This window comes from Grampus griseus (genome assembly GCF_964374135.1).
Source record: "Grampus griseus genome assembly, chromosome: 8".
Classification (NCBI taxonomy): domain Eukaryota; kingdom Metazoa; phylum Chordata; class Mammalia; order Artiodactyla; family Delphinidae; genus Grampus; species Grampus griseus.
This window is the reverse complement of record NC_139002.1, coordinates 106503344-106522380: the sequence shown is the minus strand read 5'-3', so window position 1 is coordinate 106522380 and position 19037 is coordinate 106503344.

Here is a 19037-nt window from a genome sequence, read left to right as displayed (position 1 = left end):
TAGTGGGGCAGCGAGGCAAGTAAGGGACAGATTCTTTTGCCTCCCGGGGCTCTGGGGTCTCCTCCAGCACCAGGGGCCACAGTGAATCCTGTGCAGGGACGACAATACACTGCAAAACCTTCACAGAAGCGCCGGAGGCTGGGCGACCCTCCCCACCAAGGCCGGCGCTTCCAGCCCTCTGCACTTCCTTTCCAGCTCCTGGCTGCTGGAGGTGGGTGCGGGGAGCCGGGCGCTCTCCCTACCCCCTTGCCAGGGTCACCCGCATCCTGTCCAGGCAGCTCCTCTGTCACTCTGCAGCTGAAGGCGTTTTGAGGGGCTGTTTCCACATCAACATCAGCTGTCCCCGCAGCCTCGGAAAGCCCCCTGGGTTTGCCCTGAAAGACCAGATCGAGGTCCAAGTCTTTCCGTGTATCTGGCGGCCACGCGATCCGTGGCCTTTGCTCTGCAGAAGGGCCCCACTTCCCCGGTGCCCTTGCCTCCGCCGTGGCGTCTGGGGTGGGGGGAGCTGACTGCACTGAGGCAGAGGAGCGTCCGCGAAGCAGCCGGATGGCGTCGCCGCGAGGAAACAATTGGGCCACGACAATCAAAGGAAGGTGAAGGATCTTGTCCCAGCTCTTCCTGTTTTTATGCATGGTTGACTCAGATGGGCTCTGATAATCCTGCCAGGAGATGGTCCCCCAGCCGGGCGAGGTGGCCTTCCAGGTCCGGGGGGCTGCGGCTCCACGCCCGTCCGCATCTCCTGCTTCTTCCCTCGCCGGGCAGGAGGCAGATGGCAAAGCCACACGAGAGGGGTCCCTCTTTGTTAAACCGCAGGCCTGGACGGTACCTGCCCCGTGCAGTATCTGTAGTGGGGTGGGGATGAGGCAGGTATGCGAGAGCCTCCCTCCCTGCCCTGGGGCTGCCCATAAGGGTGACACACAGGGCGACGATGACAGCTAGACAGGCATGGCAGGGGCTGGAGGAGAAGGGCAGCCTCATTCCAGAGTCCTGGGGCACGAGGGGCCCCAGCCTTCTTCCCAGAGTGGAAAACTCCTGACTAATATTCCATCAGGTTTCCCCAGTCTCTGCTTGGACCTCATGGTGGAGGGGAGGGGAGGGTGTCAGGTAAAGACTCCTTGAGATGTCCTGGGCTGCCCGTCTCCCCACTGCTGGACAGCTCACTGTCTCAGAAAGCTCCCCGCACCTCCTGGACCACACGCAGCCCCAGGAGCCCTGAGGCCACCCAACCTCTCTTCTGCACAAACGCCCTTTGATGGTTAAGGGACTCCCCCCACACGGCACCAAAACAGAATTTAGCCATGCTGTAAGTCTGTTTATAACAGCTTTGTTCAAATTTGCCCCAAAGAGGCAGCGACAAAGGCTTCCTTCAGTAGGTGAGTGGATAAATTGTGGTCCATCCGGACAAAGGAATACTATTCAGCACTAAAAAGCACTAATCTATTACCCCATGAAAAGCCATGGAGGAAAAGTAAATGCATTTTACCGAGCGGAAGAAGCCAATCTGGAAAGCCCGCACTCTGTGTGATTCCAACCACGTGACATTCTGGAAAAGGGAAAACTATGGAGACGGTAAGAAGATCAGTGGCCGCCAGGCGTGGGGGTGAAGGAGGGGTGAATAAACGGGGCACAGAGGATTTTTTGGGCATTGCAGCTACTCTGTGCCAGGTGGCAATTGTGGCATCGTGACATGACGCATTTAGCAAAACCCACAGAATGTATGCTATCACATGAACCCTAGTGGACACTCTGGACTGTCGTTAATCATACATCAGTATGGGTTCGTCATTCGTAGCAAATACACAGCGCTCACGGGAGACGCTAACGAAGGGGAAGCTCTAGGGTGGAGAGGTGGTGTAAGGGAACTCTCTGTACCTTCCTCTTGATTTTTCTGTAAGCCTAAAACTGCTCGAAGAAATAAAGTCTATTAATTTAGAAAAGTGAATCTGAGCACGTCGCACGTCTCGATAAACCCTGTTGCCAACACCAGTCTCCTGAAGACCCTGGAGAGGAGAAGATTCCCACGGGTTGCCGGGTGTTTGCTAAAATCCCTTTTATGTTAATGTACAGAAACAGAGCAAACGTGAAATTCGGATGCTTACAAGTCTAAGACAGCCCTCCCACCAAAACGAGTTGACAAGTCAGGCACAGAGCTGCAAAGAGCGATGCAATTCCCACCGACACATCGGTGTGGTGAGTGATGCTTTGCGGATCTGAGGTGCTGTCTGTAAGGAGAGTGAACAGCAGCCCACTCCTTGGGGGGCAGCTCTTTGCCCCACCACTCTTTCTGCTTTACGGCTCAGTGAGTGGGGGGTGTCTTCGCCCACAGCCCGCTGCTGGGTCACAGGTCTCCGGGCGTGGGTGCAGCATTTCCCTAGAGGCTCTGTTCCCATCTCCGCTCACGGCCCACCAAGGATCAAGGAGTCTGTCCCGAAGTGAACGTGAAGATCACTAAGTCATCCTTGGCCCCTGGGTTAGTTTCCATGGCCTGTGTCCCCAATGACCACAATCACAGTGACTTAAACACACGTTTATTCTTGTGCAGCCTGGAGGTCAGAAGTCTGACACGGGCCTCACTGGATGAAGTTCAGGTGTGGGCCTTCTCCCTGGAGGCTCAGGGGAGAATCTGTTCCTTGCCTTTTCCAGCCTCTAAAGGCACCTGCATTCCTTGGCTTGTGGCCCCTTCCTCCGTCTTCAAAGCCAGCCACGCATCTCTCTGACATCTGCTCTGACCCCCTTGCCTTTCTCTTCCACTTATAAGGACCTTGTGATTCCTTTGGGCCCATCCAGATAGTGCAGGACACCCTCCCCATCGCAAGGTCCTGCAAAGTCCTTTTGGCTGTGTAAGGCCACACAGTCTGAGGTTCCAGGGATCAGGACGTGGCATCTGGGGGGACATGATTCTGCAGCCCCCAGCCCCCCCTTTCTGCCACACACCCCATCAATCAGGAAGTCCTGCTGGCTGCACCCTCTGAGTATGTCAGGCTCCGAGCACCGCCCACCACTGACCTTCAACGATGCTTGATCGTGTCTCCCCAAGGACAGTCCTGGGCCCCGTGTTGGTCTCTCGGCTTCTCTCATTGCATTTTTCCAATGTGTTCTCAACCCAGCGGCCAGGCTGATCCCGGGAAGATGTGAGGCCAAGTCCTCCAATGGTCCTGGTGTCACTTAGAGAAAAATCAAAAGTCCTTTCAACAGCTGACGAGGCCCAGCACCATCTCCCCACCCTCCTGGTTCCTCTGTTCCAGCCCTCGGGGCCTCCTTGCCGTTGCCCTAATGCACCAGATGCGCTCCTGCCTCAGGGCCTTTGCACCGACTCTCCCCTCCGCCTGGGCATCCTTTCCCAGTGATCTCTGCTGGAATCACCGTCCCCAGAGCTCTGGGTCACTCCTGCTCTGCTCCCTGCATGCTGCATCACTTGTCACTTTCTAACAGACTCCACTGATCATTTGGTGCCTATAGCCTGGTCTGTGCCCCACCCTACAGGGACTTGGGGCAGGGGTTTTCTCTGCCTCGTTTACTGATGTGGTCCTGGACAGGGGCAGTGCCTGGCCGTCGTGCGTGACCGATAAAAAGATTTGTGGAGCACACGCGGATGAATGAGTGGGGGGTAGCCGAGGCCGCAAGAAGGAAGGAATGGAACACCAAACTGGGTGCCTCTCGGGGCTCTTTGTGTCAGTGGCCCCAGGCAGAGTGGGGAGACACCCCCAGCTTACTGGGACGGAGGTCAGAATCCCCTCTCCATCTTCTCGCCCCCAGCTTTCCCTGGGCTAGCTCCACTGTTCAGCAGCCTCTTGGAAAAAACGATTTCTTCCTTGCTTCCCTCAGCTGTGTTTACCAAGGGCTGGTCCAGGGTCTTCGGATGCTGGAAAGAACAGGCTGCTCTTAGAGTTCCCGTTCCAGTTGTGGAGGTGGATTTGCAGAGAGAGGGAGGGCACGGTCCCGGCTGCACCGGCTGAGTGCCTAGGTGTTCCAAACACCTCATGGGTGCTATTGCCTTACTCTGCAAAGATCTGAGCACTCATCACCTCCTCTGGATGGTGCCTCTGATCCCGCCACCACCCTCGAGCAGTAACCGAGACTTCGGGGTTCCGCCAGCCCTTCCCTTGTATCTTTCATATCAGCCCTTGCCGGGATGGTGCATTTCTCAGTCTCCTCGCTTGTCTTTTCTGCCAAGCCGGGGGCTCCCGGAGGTCAAGCCCTGGGGTCTTCAATGCCTTGCTGTCTCAAGCAGCTGGCACACAGCGGGTGCTCAGAAAACGCGGATAAGAAAACGGATGGCTGGCTGGCTGGCTGCATAATGAGTTGATAAATGAATGGATTCCAGGGGGAGACCCAGTTTAGGCAAAACCACAGGGGTAAGCTGGGAGAGGCGGGGCGGAGGGGCTGGGAGAGGCCCCCTGCCCAGAGCTCGATGTGGGTTGCGAAGTCTCTTGCCATCAGCCTGGAAACGGAGGTGCACCCGCTGAGTGCCGGCTGTGTGCAGGCATCCGGGGTTCTGTCCTCCCAAGGCCCCAGTCAGCGGGGTGCTTGGGTGTTTCCACAGAGCAAGAGAGACCCCTAGTAAGGGGTAGAATTGGGTTGCAATGCGGGCGGACCCGGCAGGCCTCAAAGGCCTGGCTGAGGCGTCTGGACTCTGTACTGCTCCCCGGGTGCCAGCCTGTCTTGGGAAGCAGCTTCTGAGCAGGCCTCAGGGACCCCACCTCCCCAGCATTTGGAGCCTCTCTGCCCTCAACTGCTTCAAAGTATGCCTCCAGATGAATTTTCACCTGGGAGGAAACAAAGGTTCACCAGTTCACATTATATCCAGCTGCTACAGGTACTGGGGAGCCATGGAAGGCTTTAGAGCTGAGGAAGAACTGGAGGAAAGGCCGTCCCTAGGAATCTTGGCGAGTCCTTCCTTGGTTTTCAGGTTCTTTGTCTCCACCGAGCGCCAAATGCCAACTGCTTACACCCCGTGTCCCAAGCGTGGGGAGGCCTGGCAGTCTTGGACCCCCGCCCTCCGGAGGATTCAAGTCCAGGACAAAAGGCCATTTGGCGGGGCCCTCAGTGGAACCTGTGTGGATGAGGCTGGGGATTTGGGATGGAGCAGTTTCATTCCACCCCTGGGGAAGTGGATGATGGGGGAGGGGCTCGAGGGGGGAGGGGCTCTGTAGACAAAACTCCAGGCCCGTTTGTGACCCGTGCTGGGGTGGAGCATCTCCTCCCGGGGCCAGAAATACCTGACCCTCCCAGGGAGCCGCACCTGGCCCAGCAGGTCCTGGCTGGGTGCCCTGGAGAGGGCACCCCATCCCTGGGCCGGATGCCCCAGGGGGATCATGGCGCGATCGCGCTCAGGGGCCCCCAGCCCTGCCCTGTCACCCGCTGAGGGCGTCAGGCCCCATAGGCACAGAGGGCCTGGGGGGACGGCCAGCTGCAGCCTGCAGTCTGCTGTCCGCCTGAAGGCCCAGAGCCGCTGGGGTTCTCAGTGCGGACAGCCACCCTCTTTCTTGGTCACGTCTCCTCTGCGGAGCGGCCGCAGAAACCCTTCATGTTTGATTTTGCAAGCTAGACGCTATCTACCCCTGCCCAGGGGAGGCCACAGCAGGCGGACATCTGTGAGCCTCTCAGAATCGCCACAGCCGCCCCCATGGCCAGAGCGCTTTCCCACTGCCCGGAGCTATTCTTAACAAGCAGAGCCCAGGGCTCCAGGGCTAAAAATACCCCCTCAGAAGGCCTGTGGGAAAGCTGCTGGGCTATTTCTGTGGTTCAGCGCTCTTCTCGGGGTCCTGTGTGCTGCCGGGGCACGGACAGCCTCCACCCCCTGCGCTGCCCGGACCCCCGCTTGGCCCACCTCAGGGCCCTCCTGTCCATGTCAGGGGCCTGGGGTACCCGATGGCAGTGGCCGTCTGTCTCCAGGGGGGTCAGCAGAGCCTAGGAGTCTTGAACCCCTCATTTCACAGCCAGGGAAACTGGCTCCAAGAAGGAAACGAGTCCCTGAGGTCACAGTGCGGGCTGCCACAGGGACCTGGCTGTCCTCTCTCGGCGGGTGGCCTGGTCCCGCTCCCCCCACCCCCCAAGGGCCTTTGGAGGCCGTGAAGGTGGCACTGAGGCTGTAAGTGGCCTGCAGGAAACTTCACTTTCTCACTGCACTGTGAAGTTCAGGGGTGATTCCCATGCTTCTGGTCTTGTGCTTTTCCCACAAGCCCTGGGGGAGGCAGGGAGGCAAAGTGGGCTGTGGGCCCATCACGGGGGTGTGAAGACTGAGGCTGGGAGGGGTCGGCTCAAGGTCACAGGGGGGAGGGGCTCAGTGGGGCAGCAGCCAGAGCTCTGGAGACCTAGCCCCACTCCTTATCCCGTCCCACTCTCCCCGCGCGGGGACCCAGTGCCCGCACCATGCTCACGGGGCCCCTTCTCATGCAGGTCCCCCCCACCAGCTGGAGACCGAGGGCCACTGTGTCTCAGACCGGAGGTCATCGCTGCTGGGGGTCCAGAGGTGTTGGTTTATAAACCGGCCCCGTACGTGGAGGGCCAGGAGGAACGGAGGAGGAGGCAGCCACCCAGGACGGGCGGGTGGCAGGTGGGATAAGCAGGAAACTTACATGGGAAACTTGTCTCAGGTGCCGTCAGACCAGCAGATGGTCGTGTCCACACACCAAGTCTTGGCGTTCATGAGAGGCCTTAGCGGGCTTCAGTCACGTACTCCAGCCAGATGGTCTCAGTGCCACCTTGCTCTTCAAGGCCGCGTCCTTGGAACAGTTCCCGCTGTGGGAATGGTGGGCGGTACGTACATTCCAAGGACAGGGGACGGGCGAGGAGACTCCGATGCCCGGGTCCCGTTGGAGGGTCAGCTGGCGGTCATGTCCTCCTGATTACCTCCCCCATCAGAGCCCTGCATCCCCCCTGTGTCGGCCCACCGTGGTGGCCACCGTGGGTTCGCACCCATTAGCTGTGTGTTCCCAGTGCCGGAGCCCTGATGGGTGAGCACGCTGATTGCCCCGACAGGCTGCACAACACACCATTGTGCTGGGCCCACTTGGGGCGGGTTCGTTAGTGCCTCCGTCCGGGGGCCGCCCAGGGGGCCCGGACAACACCACGGACGGCTCTGTGAAGCTCCCTGGCCTTCCTGCGGGGCTGGACAAAAGCCCTTCTCTGCGCCCTCCTGCTGCCCTGGGAGAGGCCATGGGTACGGTGCCCACCTTGGGGGTTGGAGGGGCAGCTGACGGCTTCCCGGCATGGCCTGCTGCAGCCCAAGAGGCCCGGGCTTGAGGGTCAAAGCGGCTCGAGCGCCCGCTGGCCGGGCCTTGGGGTTGGTTAACCTCTGAATCTCAACACTCACTCCCTCCTGCCCCGATCAAGGGGCCCGGACCCGGACCTCAGCACGAGGCAAGCCCACGAGGCAAGCGTGGTCATGCTCATGAAAGCCGTCTCGGCCAGGGGAGCACGGGGTCACGGCGCTCTGTGAAACTCACAAGCAAAGCTTCCTGAGCGAGGGACCAGGCCAGGGAGGGGGAGGGTGGAGGCCCGCACTGCGCTCCAGCATCAGTAGGGAAGGGGGGCCCAGGAAGACCCTCACCTGGGCACTGGGCAGGGGCTGGGGCCCTGTCTGGGAGGCTGAGGGGCTGCGGACAAACGCCCTCCACGTCCTAGCCTCAGTTTCCCCCCGCAGGGTGCTCTTCTCTGAGGCTCTTCTGTCTGGACCGTCAAAGGGAGCTGGGAAGGCAGGGGGCACAGCTGGCTGCCAGGCTGTCTCTGCAGGGAGGGGCCCGGGAGATGGGGGGCACCAGAGCTTCTTGGGGCGGCCTCTGACAACATTCCGTCTGACCTGGATTTCTGCCCCTGGCTCCCCCTTGGGGTGCACCAGGAGATCTGGCACTGTGAGCCATGGGCAGTGGGACCCCGAGAGGAGACCCCAGGGCCAGCACGCGGGGGACGACAGAGGACGAGGCCGACAGTGCCGTCCTCCTGGCCCTGCCCCGCGTGGGCCTCGACGTCCCGTCCTCGAGAGGAGGCCCAGAGAGGTGAGTGGCTTCGCCGAGGACCGAGGCCGACCCGGGAGGGACGTCTCTGTGCTCAGGACAGCTTGGACGCCGCTCGCCGGGTCCCCGCTCCTTCCAGCGTCCCGCCTGGTCCCTCTCCCGTCCTCTGCTCCTCTGCTGGCCCTTCCCTCCCCCTCCTGTTCTCTGCCCGCTCCAAGGGCCGCACCCAAGCCTCAGGGACACGGCGGCGCTCGGCCTCCAGCATTCCTGCCCTGTTTTCATTCAGGGGACGTCCCCCAAAATACCCAGCCCGCTGGAGGCAGCAGCAGCCTCGGAGGCCCCCTGGGAATGCACTTGAAAGCCTTGGCCGGGCCGGGGCCTCCAGGGCCGCCAAACCAGCGGCTGGCGGGAGGGCGTTCCAGGGACGAGCCGGCGGGGAGGACAGGGGCGGCAGGACAGGCCAGGAGGGAGACCTCAGGAATGTGGCGTCGCGGTGCTGACACTCACACTTTCCTGCTGCCTGGCTCCCCGCTTGCGGGGACAGTGGGGCGGGGCCGGGAGCCCGGGCCAGGGGACACAGCCAGGCGGAGGTCCCGCGGCTAGCTGGGGTCCGGAGCCCTGCCATGGAGCCCAGGCTTCCCACCCCCGCCCGGGGTCCTTCCGACCGGCCGGAGCAGCCCCCGGCGCCTGCCCCGCAGGCTGTGCCCTGCCTTCTCATCCGCAGGGAGCCTTCACAGGATGGCCCGGGAAGGGCAGGTGCTTCTCTGGGCCAGGTGGGCAGCTGGACATCGTGGTGCTCGGAGGCCGAGGGCGGCGGCCACTGTGGGCCAGCTGTGGCCTGGCTGTCCGGTGGGTGCCCCCCTCCCAGCCACCAGAAGCCAGCCCAGTAACTGACTCTGAGATGGACTGAGTGGGGTTAGGGGCATGGGTCCCGTCCCGGGCAGGATCGCTTCCCAAATCTCTGTCGCCACCCGAGTCACCAGCGGTGACAGTCACATCTTCGGCAGCAGACTTAGGTGACCCAGTGGTTCTCACGGGAGCTACACGCCCGGAGTGAGAGCCCGGACCTCAGCCTGGGAGGCCCGGAGCCACGTTACTCTGCGCAGAACTTTCCCCCTCTCTGGGCCTCAGTTTCCCCACCTGTCACGTGCCTGCCTGTGTGGCTAAGAAATGGGTCCCCGATGAGGGTCCCGATGCCTCTGGAAACTCAGACAGCACCACCCTGTTGCAGGGGGCCTGGCGAGCTCCACGCTGCGGCTGGGGATGTACAGCAGAGCCTAAAGAGGGGGCCGTAGCACCCTGTACCCTGCAGGTGGGTCCGGGAGAGCCCGGCAGCTTCAGGGAGGAGAGCGGTCGGCACGTGGCCCCAGAGGGAGACCCCACTGGCCCCGTGGCCCGCTCACAGACGCCAGCTTGCCTCCTGACCTCAAATATTGGCTCTGGTAGGTGGAGGGGTCAGCGGTGCGGGCCGGGCAGCGGGCACCGGTCAGTCTGCTTCTGAGTCACCTGATGCAGGTGCCGCAGGGGCCAGCCTCCGCCCCCTGTGCTTCCCTGGGGACACCTCTGCAGGAGCAGAGTCTGCTGCAAAAGCCTGTCCCCTTCCCTGCGACCCCCTCCGAGGGTCCCACCTCATCAGCAGGGACCTGGGGTGAGGGGTGGAGACCCCACGGCTCCTCTGGCATCTGGGATAAATGTTTGTCAAATGAATGTTATTGAAACCCAGCCGGTTCAGCGGCACCACCGGTCCCAACACCAAGACCCCCCCAGCCCCCAGCTCATTTGTTCTCTCGTCCAGGTAACCTTGACAGAGGAGCGTGGAGGCTTGGACTCATGGGTCTGGGTTATTCCCGGCTGCTTCATGTTCTGGGGGCCCTCAGGAGAGGCCCTTTACCCCTCTGACCCTCTGCTTCCTCATCTGTGAATGGGCATCCGTCATACCACCTATTTGCTTGGAGGTCAAGTAAGATCCTGTGCCCGGCGTGAGCAGCGCCTGGCGCAGGGGACCTGCCCGTGAACGCTCCTTTGCCTCCCCTGTCCTTGCTGTCCCACAGCTGGCCCAGGACAAGACGGGGGCTCCGGGATTTGGGTACAACCTTCTTTCTCAAGTCGCTCCCCGTCGGCCATGGGAGATAAGACGTGGACGCAAATCCCTGCAAATCACGCCACAGTGGAAGATTCTTCCCACTCAGAACAGAGGAGCCGGCAGTACCCTCGGGCACTGTGGAAGGCTTCACGGAGGAGGTGACCCGGGGGAGGCCGAGTCTGAGGTTCGACCCAGCAGGTCAAGGACAACGAATGCACAGACCGCAGAGGCTGCAGGAGCCGCGGGACCCGCTCCCGGCCACGCCCCCTCCGGCTCAGCGTCCAGCAGCAGTGCCGCCAAAACCACACAGGGCTGGCCCACCTGCGGAGTTGGAGGGCGCCCTCTTCTCTTCGCAGAAATTGCCAGGTCTTTCTTATTGCCTGAAACACTCACATCCCTCACAGTGATGTTTAAAAAGTGTTCCATGGTCAGGAAGACTTTATGAACATACCTTAGGTAAATACCCCCGGGAGGTTGGAATCAGTAACTTTGTTCTTCAGTTGGGACGATGGCTAGATCATTCTTTATCTATTGATTTGTTAATATATTGTTGGATTCGTTGGTTCATTCATTCATTCCCTCATTCATTCCTCAGCAAGTATGTGCAGAGACTAAAACTCTGCTGGAAATGGACAAGGAGTAGGTGTTTGGGGCTCTGGCCTGAGGGTGCGGCCCAGGGGCATCGGGAACCCGGCTGTTTCTAGCCCCACCTGCACAGACCCTGGGCCCTTGGGCCCATTCGCTCCCTTCTCAGAGCCCTGGGGTCCCCATCCCTGGGCAGCTGGAAGGGCAGCCTGACACTGGGGGCCACGCCCCAGGGCCCCACTCGCTCACAGCTAACTAAGGGCCATATTGTGTGAGCATCTGCTTCCTGCTCCGAAGCCTGCAGAGCACAGGTGACACCCCGAGAGGATCCTTCCTCGGAGACACAACAGGGCTGGGTGGCAGCACGCACGTGGGTGCCTGGTGTCCCCTCACTGTGTGCTCGGGAAACTGAGGCCCAGAGAGAGGCAGTGCGGAGTCGGCAGCGCCCCGAGCCCCAACCCGCCCGCCCCCCGCGGGGCCCCGGCCTCGGCCGCCCCAGACAATGGTCCTTCTTTGAAGCGCCTCAGACAGAGCCCCGGCTTCCGGCACCAGCCCACCGGGAAGCACCCGCCAGGCAGCTGTCTTCATCTGCTGCCCCGCCAGCCCGGCCGCCCGGGCCTTGGTTTACTGTCAGCTTCCTTGCCAGAAATGTGCTCGAACAAATGCTGTAAACAAACGGAACAATCGCAGACCATCACGCTCGGATTTCTCTCTAATGTGTATAAAATGGGGTGTGGCTAGGGCTGCCCGCTGAGGGCCGCGTCTGCGGCAGCCCAGTCGGGCGAAGCCCCCGCGGGCCTGGCTCTTCCCTGCCTCTGGAACCCCGGGCCCCTGCTCCAAGGCCAGAGACAAGCCCCGGGGCCTCCCGAAGGGCTCCTGGCGAGAGGGAGCCAGGGTGAGAACGCGGGGCCTTCCCACTGAGACGGTTTCTTGCTTCATTTAGCAAACACGGCCCTGGTGCTGATTACGCCCCTGACAAACGTCTGCCTTTTCATCCTCACAAAACCTACGCTCTAGGGACTATCATTATGTCATCTTATAGAGAAGGAAATTGAGGCACAGAGAGGTTAGGTAACAGGTCCAAGGACACACAGCTACTGAGTGCAGGAGCTGGGATTCCACCCCAGACGTGGGCCCCAGAGCACCCATCTTGCTGGAGGGACGCTTGGGAAGAGGGACCGATGGACAGATGACCCAGAGTGCTGATGAACGAATGAAGGGTCCTCCAAACCATGGCCACGAATGGCTGTCCTCCCGCACACGGTCCTGAGGCTAGCAGTGTGTTTGCTGGGCCTCAGGTGTGCAGTCAGAACCAAGGCTCTCTCCTTCCATGGATCTTTGCTGACACCTGGACCTCGGGTTCCAGCCTTCAGGACCGGGAGACAATGTACTTCTCTTTCTCAGCTGTCCGTCTGCGGTACTTTTTGTTACAGCAGCTACAGGGACTAAGACGGTGGCCGCCGTGCTCTTTCCAGGAACACCCTGGGTTGAGGGGTGAACCCCTGGATCAAGGGAGCCGGGGAGGGGGCAGTCTGGTGTCGTCTCAGAGTGGGGCAGGTTTTCAGGTCTGTCATGCATGGCTGGGGCAGGCTTTGGCTCCTGACTGGGGCCTGTCTAAAGACTAAGGTCAGGCTCATTTCTATATTTTGTGTTACAGATACAATCCGGCAGACACAGGGAGTTATTCACTCAAAGGCTACTGAGCTCATACTATGTCTCCGGCACCAACCAATATGCCTCTTTCAACAGTGTTGAGAACCTAAACTATGTAAGTCAATCAATACATTTTCTTCCCTTCCTTCCTCCCTCCCTCCCTTCCTTCCTCCCTCTCTCCCTTCCTTCCTTCCTCCCTTCCTTCCTTTCATCCTTCCTCCCTCCCTCCCTCCCTCCCTCCCTTCCTTCTTTCCGTTCACTCATCCATCCATCCATCCTTTCGTCCATCCATCCATCTACACCTTCCTCCCTTCCTTCCTTGTATCCATTCACTCACCTACCAATCCATCCTCTACCAATCTACCTTCCTCTCTTCATCCCTCCTTCCTTCCGTCCTTCAGTCTTTCCATTCATTCATCCAACACCTTCCTCCCTATTGAAAGAACTTAGAATCTCAGAGCTGGCAAGGACCTCACTTGCTGTGGATGGCGCCTGGCCCAGGGATCTTCCCACTACAGGGATCTCCCACAGGCCGCCCCATGGCCTCCTTCTGAGCCCCTCTGCTAACAGAGGAGACGCCCTGGACTGCCCCTGGGCTGCAGAGTTCTTTTCTCCTGCCCTGGGATACCCACTGGGCTTGGTCCCCCTGTGTGGGACAGTAGCTGTCACAGGTATTAGAGTCACGGGCAGGAGCTTGAGTTCCTGCCGACAGCCTTCACGAGCTGTACCAGCCTGAACTGTCAGAAAAGCCCCCTTGGGGTGACTGTGGGGTACACAGGGGTGGGTCTGGACCCCCTTACGCAGGAGAGCTGAGGAGTTTGGCCTGGACTCTGGCCCTTTCAGCCCCTAGCCTCCCACCTAGGACACATTCAGAAGTCCCAGGGTGAGACCTCTGAGCTCCTGGTAGAGGCCCCCCAAACTGAAGTGGGAAGGGGGCCGGCACAAGACCCTGCCCCCTGAAGAGGCAGCACAGTGTGGCCAGTGGGTCCTGGGGCCTGACTGCCTGGGAAGCAGCCAGCGTGACACACAGTGGAGCCTAGGCTGAGTGACACAGACTCCTGCTGCCTCAGTCTCCCCATCTGTAAAGTGGGAATCTAGTAATATTGACAGCCTCACGGGAACTCTGCAGACTGAATGAGGTTGAGCTGTGTCCAGCACGGGGCATGCTGGGTGCCTGTGGCCACCATCGCCACCCCCGGCCCTGGTCCCAGCACAAAGTCGCTAGTGGACCCAGCATTTGAGCCGGGCCCTTCTCCTGGGCTGGGTGGCGTTGGGGTTAAGCTGAGGGCTCGCCTGGGAGTCCAGGCGGCCCGACGCTACGGTGGACCCCCTCCTCACCCCACAGTGCCTGCTATCCCTCGGCGACCCCTGACCTCTTGGACTTCTGTAAAATGGGGCTGAGGAACACCTGCCCGTGGGGTTGCTCAGGGCACACAGCAAAGCCACTGCACGCCAGCCTGGCAGGTCAGTCCAGAGTCAGCACTGTGGTGGCCCGGACACGTCGGTCGGCGATCAACAGCGAGACGCGGGAACCGAGTCAGAGCGGCTGGCTGCGCTCTCCTTTCCTGATGTTTCTCTGTGCATTACATTTAAGGGCCCAGACTCAGCCTTAACTGAGGCCAAAGGTGGTAGTTTTGAGTGGAGGGTGGCTTTCAGAGAACGTTCAATTTTCCCAAGATTAGGACATTCAGGGAAGAGGAAACAGAAGGTCCAAGAAGATCCCTGCAGATCTGTCCGAGGAATTGTTTCTCCAGCCTATCAAGGGGACATGGACGACGTGGGCTGGGGCTCTGGGTGACCGTGACTGCTGCAGCCACGTACCCAGGGGGCCTGAGCGCCTCTCTAGTCCACTTTGGACTCCTGGGAACTCTCCCTGGTAAGCTCGCTGGGTCCTGGGATGCACTTGGGGTCAAACCTGCGGAAGGGCTTGGGCCGGCCGTGGGACCGGGCTGCTGGTTCCAGCCTGGGCATGTGGTGTGGCATGCCACCTTCCAGTCCCCTCCTCTGCCCGCCCCTGGGAGAGAGGCAGACAAGGACCCCTCCCTGCCAGATAAAGCCATTGATTCAGACTCGAGTGGGACCTCCAGACAGGGGAGCCCTCGCCTGAAGGGGCGTGACGGGGACTGTGGACGTTCACTAGGCACCCAGCGGGTGCCCAGCTGACAGCTGGGGAGGAGAGTCAGCTGCCGACTTTGTCCTCAAAGTTCAGAGATAGCCACACCTGGATACTCCTGGAGCTCTAACTCAGGGGAGATAGGGTGCAGCCTCAGTAGAGAGGCCAGGGCAGGCGGTGTGGGAACCCAGGGGATGGTAGGGTCACCCCAGCCGAGAGATCTGAAGGGGTTTCCTGGAAGAGGTGTTCTGAGCTGGGCCCACAGGCTAAGAAGCCGGGCAGGAGGTGGTGGCTGGGTGGGGACACAGCACAGGCAGAGATCTGGAGGTGGGAGAGCCAGGTTGAAGCAGGGTAGGTCAGTGTGGGCGTTGAGGGCGGGCGGCTGGGGTCGAGAGCCATGCCCGCTGGGCACGGGCCAGCCAGGCCAGGAGCGGAGGACTGAGGCCATGCTGGGCAGAGAACTGGCTCCGTCTCCCTCCTGGCTTCACCGAAGCCCCTCTTACCCCAAATGTGAGCTGCGGGGCATTTTCTGATTGTAAAATTGACACCTGTTTATTGCGAAAACAATCAGAAGCGTTGAAGAGTGTTGGCTGGGGAATACACATCCTCCACCGAACCTGCCCAGAAATAATCCCGGTTAACATTGTGACGCAATTCCTTCCAGTCTTTTTTCTGTTCTCCCGCGGGCAAACTTCCCTGCTGGGTTTTCATTCCACTGTATTATTTCGTAACTTCTTATTTTTCATGTAAAAACATGTTATGATATCTTGCCATCCGATTGCTTTTTTAAGCACCTTTTTGAAAAGGTAAAACGTATCCATTTGGGATGGAAAGATCCTAACCCAACCCAAACCACAGTGAGAGGCAGTTAGGATGGGGAAGGGTGGTCCCCAGGGGTTCCCAGGAGCTCTGGGCTCAGTGTTGGGGTGGACGCCACCAGGAAGGTGTTCCAATATCTCTTGGGAAACCAGGCAGCAACATTCTAGCATCCTGTTTCCCTTCCTGCAGGGTCAGCTCTCAGTCACTCTTGGGGCTTTGGTTTATCTGATCATGCCCTGCACGGTGGCCTCCCCCAGCGACCTCCTACCTCCTCCCCCGCCCCCTCCCCGCGGTTTATTTCCTTCAGAGGAGTTGCAGTTTATTTTTTATCAGTTCCCACCCGCCCCCTCGCAGGAGCATCCCAGGGGGAAGGGAATTGTGCGGGTCCGGAGCAGGTGCTGGTCAGCCAGGTGTCGAATGAATCCCACTGCGCGGCCCCTGTGCTCAGGAGGGCCCTGCCCTTGCTTTAATGCTCTGATCATTTTGGAACAAAGGTCCTGCCTTCTCATTCTGCGCTGCCTCCACACACGATGCTGCCGGCCCTGCTGTTGCCCGTTCAAGTCTGGGCTGCTTAGCAAGGTGGCTTCTCGGGGTCCTCCCGCCGAGGAGGGTGCCTCCCTGCTCTGGGCTGACCCTTCCCTGGCCCGGGGTCACCCTGCTGCAGTCTGGGATGGCTGGATCCTTGTCGTTCTGACCCGTGGCTCCCTGAGCTAGGTGAGGGCTGGGGTAGGGTAGGGGTCTTCCTTTCAGCTCTTCCTGGGTGCAGACCAAAGTGAGATAGGTCAGTGGGCCCCTCTCCTGCCTTGGGGCCTCGGGCATCGTGGTCCTGTGCAGGGAAGGGGTGGAGTGGTGAGACCTGAGTTCTGGGTCCATGGGCCTCTAATGCACCATGTGACCTTGGGAGAATCCTTGAACTTCATCTGGAAAAAATGACCTGTTGCAGAGTTCCAACACAAGAATGGATGAAGGATACATTGTAAACTGTGAAGTGCTACCTGCGTCCCAAAGGCTGGGGGAGGGTCGGAAGGCACTGTGAACCTAAACCGCTTTGCAGAGAGCAAAACAGTCCGGGCGAGGCAGGAATGCTTACTTGGTCCCCACAGACACTTCTCCAGAACGTTCTCCAGGCGAGTCCCTGCCTCGCCCCTGCAGCATCAGCAGAGGGACCCTGGGCCAGAACCCAGGACCCCTCGGACGTGTGGATGCCCGCAATGTGCTTCCCCGAGGAGCACCCCCGTGGCCTAATTTGAGGAAACAATGGGCCTCAATCCATATTAATGATCCTCCGGGGACCTGCTTGGCGCCTTTGTCTTTGGTGTGCACTGGCTGTCATCAGCGGGGCTCTGGGGGCTCTGGCCTAATTTGGAGGGACAGGTTTTATCATCACCCTTGATTCGGGTGGCCCAATCTGACAGGCCTACGACCTCCTGTGTAAAAGGACTACGTCAGAGATGGCCTTCTCCCCAAGCGGCTCAGCCTGGAGGTCCGGGGAAGAGGGAGGGGGAGCACGGGGTGAAGCAGGGGCCGCAGCCAGCCCCCTGGGGCAGGCCCACACAGGATCCAGGAGAGGAGGGCGCTGCTGATTGGACCAGAGAGTGGCGAGGGCGCAGGTGCCCCCACCCGGGCACATTTTCCAGCCACCCACTAGTAAGCCAGGGGACCGCCAGGGCCAGGGCTAGGCTCCTGGGAGGGGCCGGGCAAGAGCGCGGGGGCCTGGCTCCCGGGAAGGGGGAGGGCAGCATTTGGCCGGCTCCTGCCTGAAATCCTCGAGTGAAGTGTTTGCACGTTTGGGCCATGGCTTCCTAACTGTACATGTGAGCATCTGACAGGTGCCAGCACGTGACAGGTAGTCCCTGTTTACTTCCCTCGACCGCAGGAGGATGCCAGACTGCTGTCCCTACATTCCAGGTCAGGAGGTGCACTTGAGGTCATAGGGCTGGAGAGGGTCAAGCTGAAGAGACAAACCCAGGGTCCAGCGCTGAGTCCTGCGACCTGGCCTTGCCCACCCAGAGTCCACCGCAGCTCCCTGGGTCTGCACATGTGGCTGCCGTGTCCACTTCCCAGAAGATTTGAGTCTAAGTGCTGGCTGTGGACTGAATGTCGTGCACCCCAACATTCATATGTTGAAGCCCTAACCCCTAGTGCAATGGTATTAGGAGACAGGGCGTTTGGGAGGTGATCAGGCCATAAGGGTGGGGCCCTGTGACGGGATCAGTGCCCTTACAAGAAGAGACCAGAGAGCTTGCCTCTCTGTCTGCTCTGCCCTGTGAGGACATGATGAGAAGACTCCTATCTGCAAACCAGGAGGCTGACTCTCTCCAGACACTGGATCTTGGATTTCCAGCCACCAGAACTGGGAGATACAAAAGCCCCCCAGTCTGTGTATTCTGGTGTGGCATTCGGTGCTAAGACAGTGTTTCATTTGGAAAGTGATCCCAGTACACGTCAGAGGGGAGTGGAGCAGGTGTTCTACTGGGCAGGGCTGGGCTAGCAGGCTGGGCTCCAGGTCTGTTCAAGGACCCCATCCTCCTTGGGCCAGTGGGCCACCTGGGCCCCTTCTTGTGTGCTGGTGGAAGCTTGGGGCAGGGACACCCAAACCTCTGCTCATCCCACGGTGCGGCCCTGCCTCGGCGGGGAAGGCATATCCTGCCCTAGGGTAGCACATTCAAAGCCGCATGGCAGAGGGTGTGGAGACCGGGATCCATGGGGCAGTTACCACAGCATCCTCCTGATTTCCTGTTTGCTTTCAGGACAAACTCCAATGTTTCACCAAGGCCAGTGAAGCCCTGGACCATACTGCTCTGGTCTCTTCTTCCCTCATCCGGCTGCCCCATCCCTGCACACGGGCTCTGATCTCCCCTCTCCTTCAATGGGGTTCCCACCTCTTCCAGCTTCCTGCCCAGGGGCCCCGTCCTCCAGGAAGCCTTCCTGGACCCAGGTCCGCAGCTGGGGCTCCCCTTTGTACCTCCATCTTAACTTCTGCCATCTCTCCCTCCATACCCTCCTGACACGTACCCGTGCCATCTCTTCTATTGGACGACAGTCTCTCAAGGTCAACAAATGTGTCATTACCCTTCTCACCCCCAGAACCCAACAGAGTTTCTGCCACATAGGAGGTGCACCCCCAAATAATGGAGGGATAAACGGATGAAGGAGACGAATGGACCATACCTGTTGTGGAGTTTTCTGACCGAGAAGAAAGGCAATCTGTACAAAGATGATCAGCTGTCTCAGCAAGAACTCCTTTTGCTTGCTTCCCAGTCCTATGCCCGCCCTGGGGGTGGAGACCCAGAGGGAGAGAAAAATGGTCCCCATCCAGAAATCATTGTTAAAGATGACGCCGTGCCCCCAACCCAGCGAGACAATCGAGTGTTGTTTATTTGATTAATTTAGTTCATTTCAGTTCAGTTCAGTTCATTCAATTCAGCTCATTTCACTCTCATCCCGTCCAACCCAGCAAGTGCTTTCTGAGTACCTCGAGGGGTACTCGGAGGGGTGGTGGGCCAGCCTGGCCCTGTCTGTATCCTGGGATACAGGAAAGTGGGGCCCTGGGGGCCGGGGCTCAGAGTTGGCACTCTGCTGCTTCCACCACATTCTGTTGGTCAAAGTAAGTCACCGCTGGTCCAGATTTAAGGGGTGGGAGACCCGCCCCCTTCTTGATGGGAGGTGCTGCCGTCTCCCATCGCCAAAGGCGTGGTGGTAGGTGTTGGTACCCAGTCAACCACAGGATACAGAGAATTGCCAGGAGGAGGTGGCAGTTTGGGGGTTTCCCACCTGCCCTGTCGCCTCTGCGCCGTCACCTCAGCACCTCCCAGCCTGCAAGCGGCCT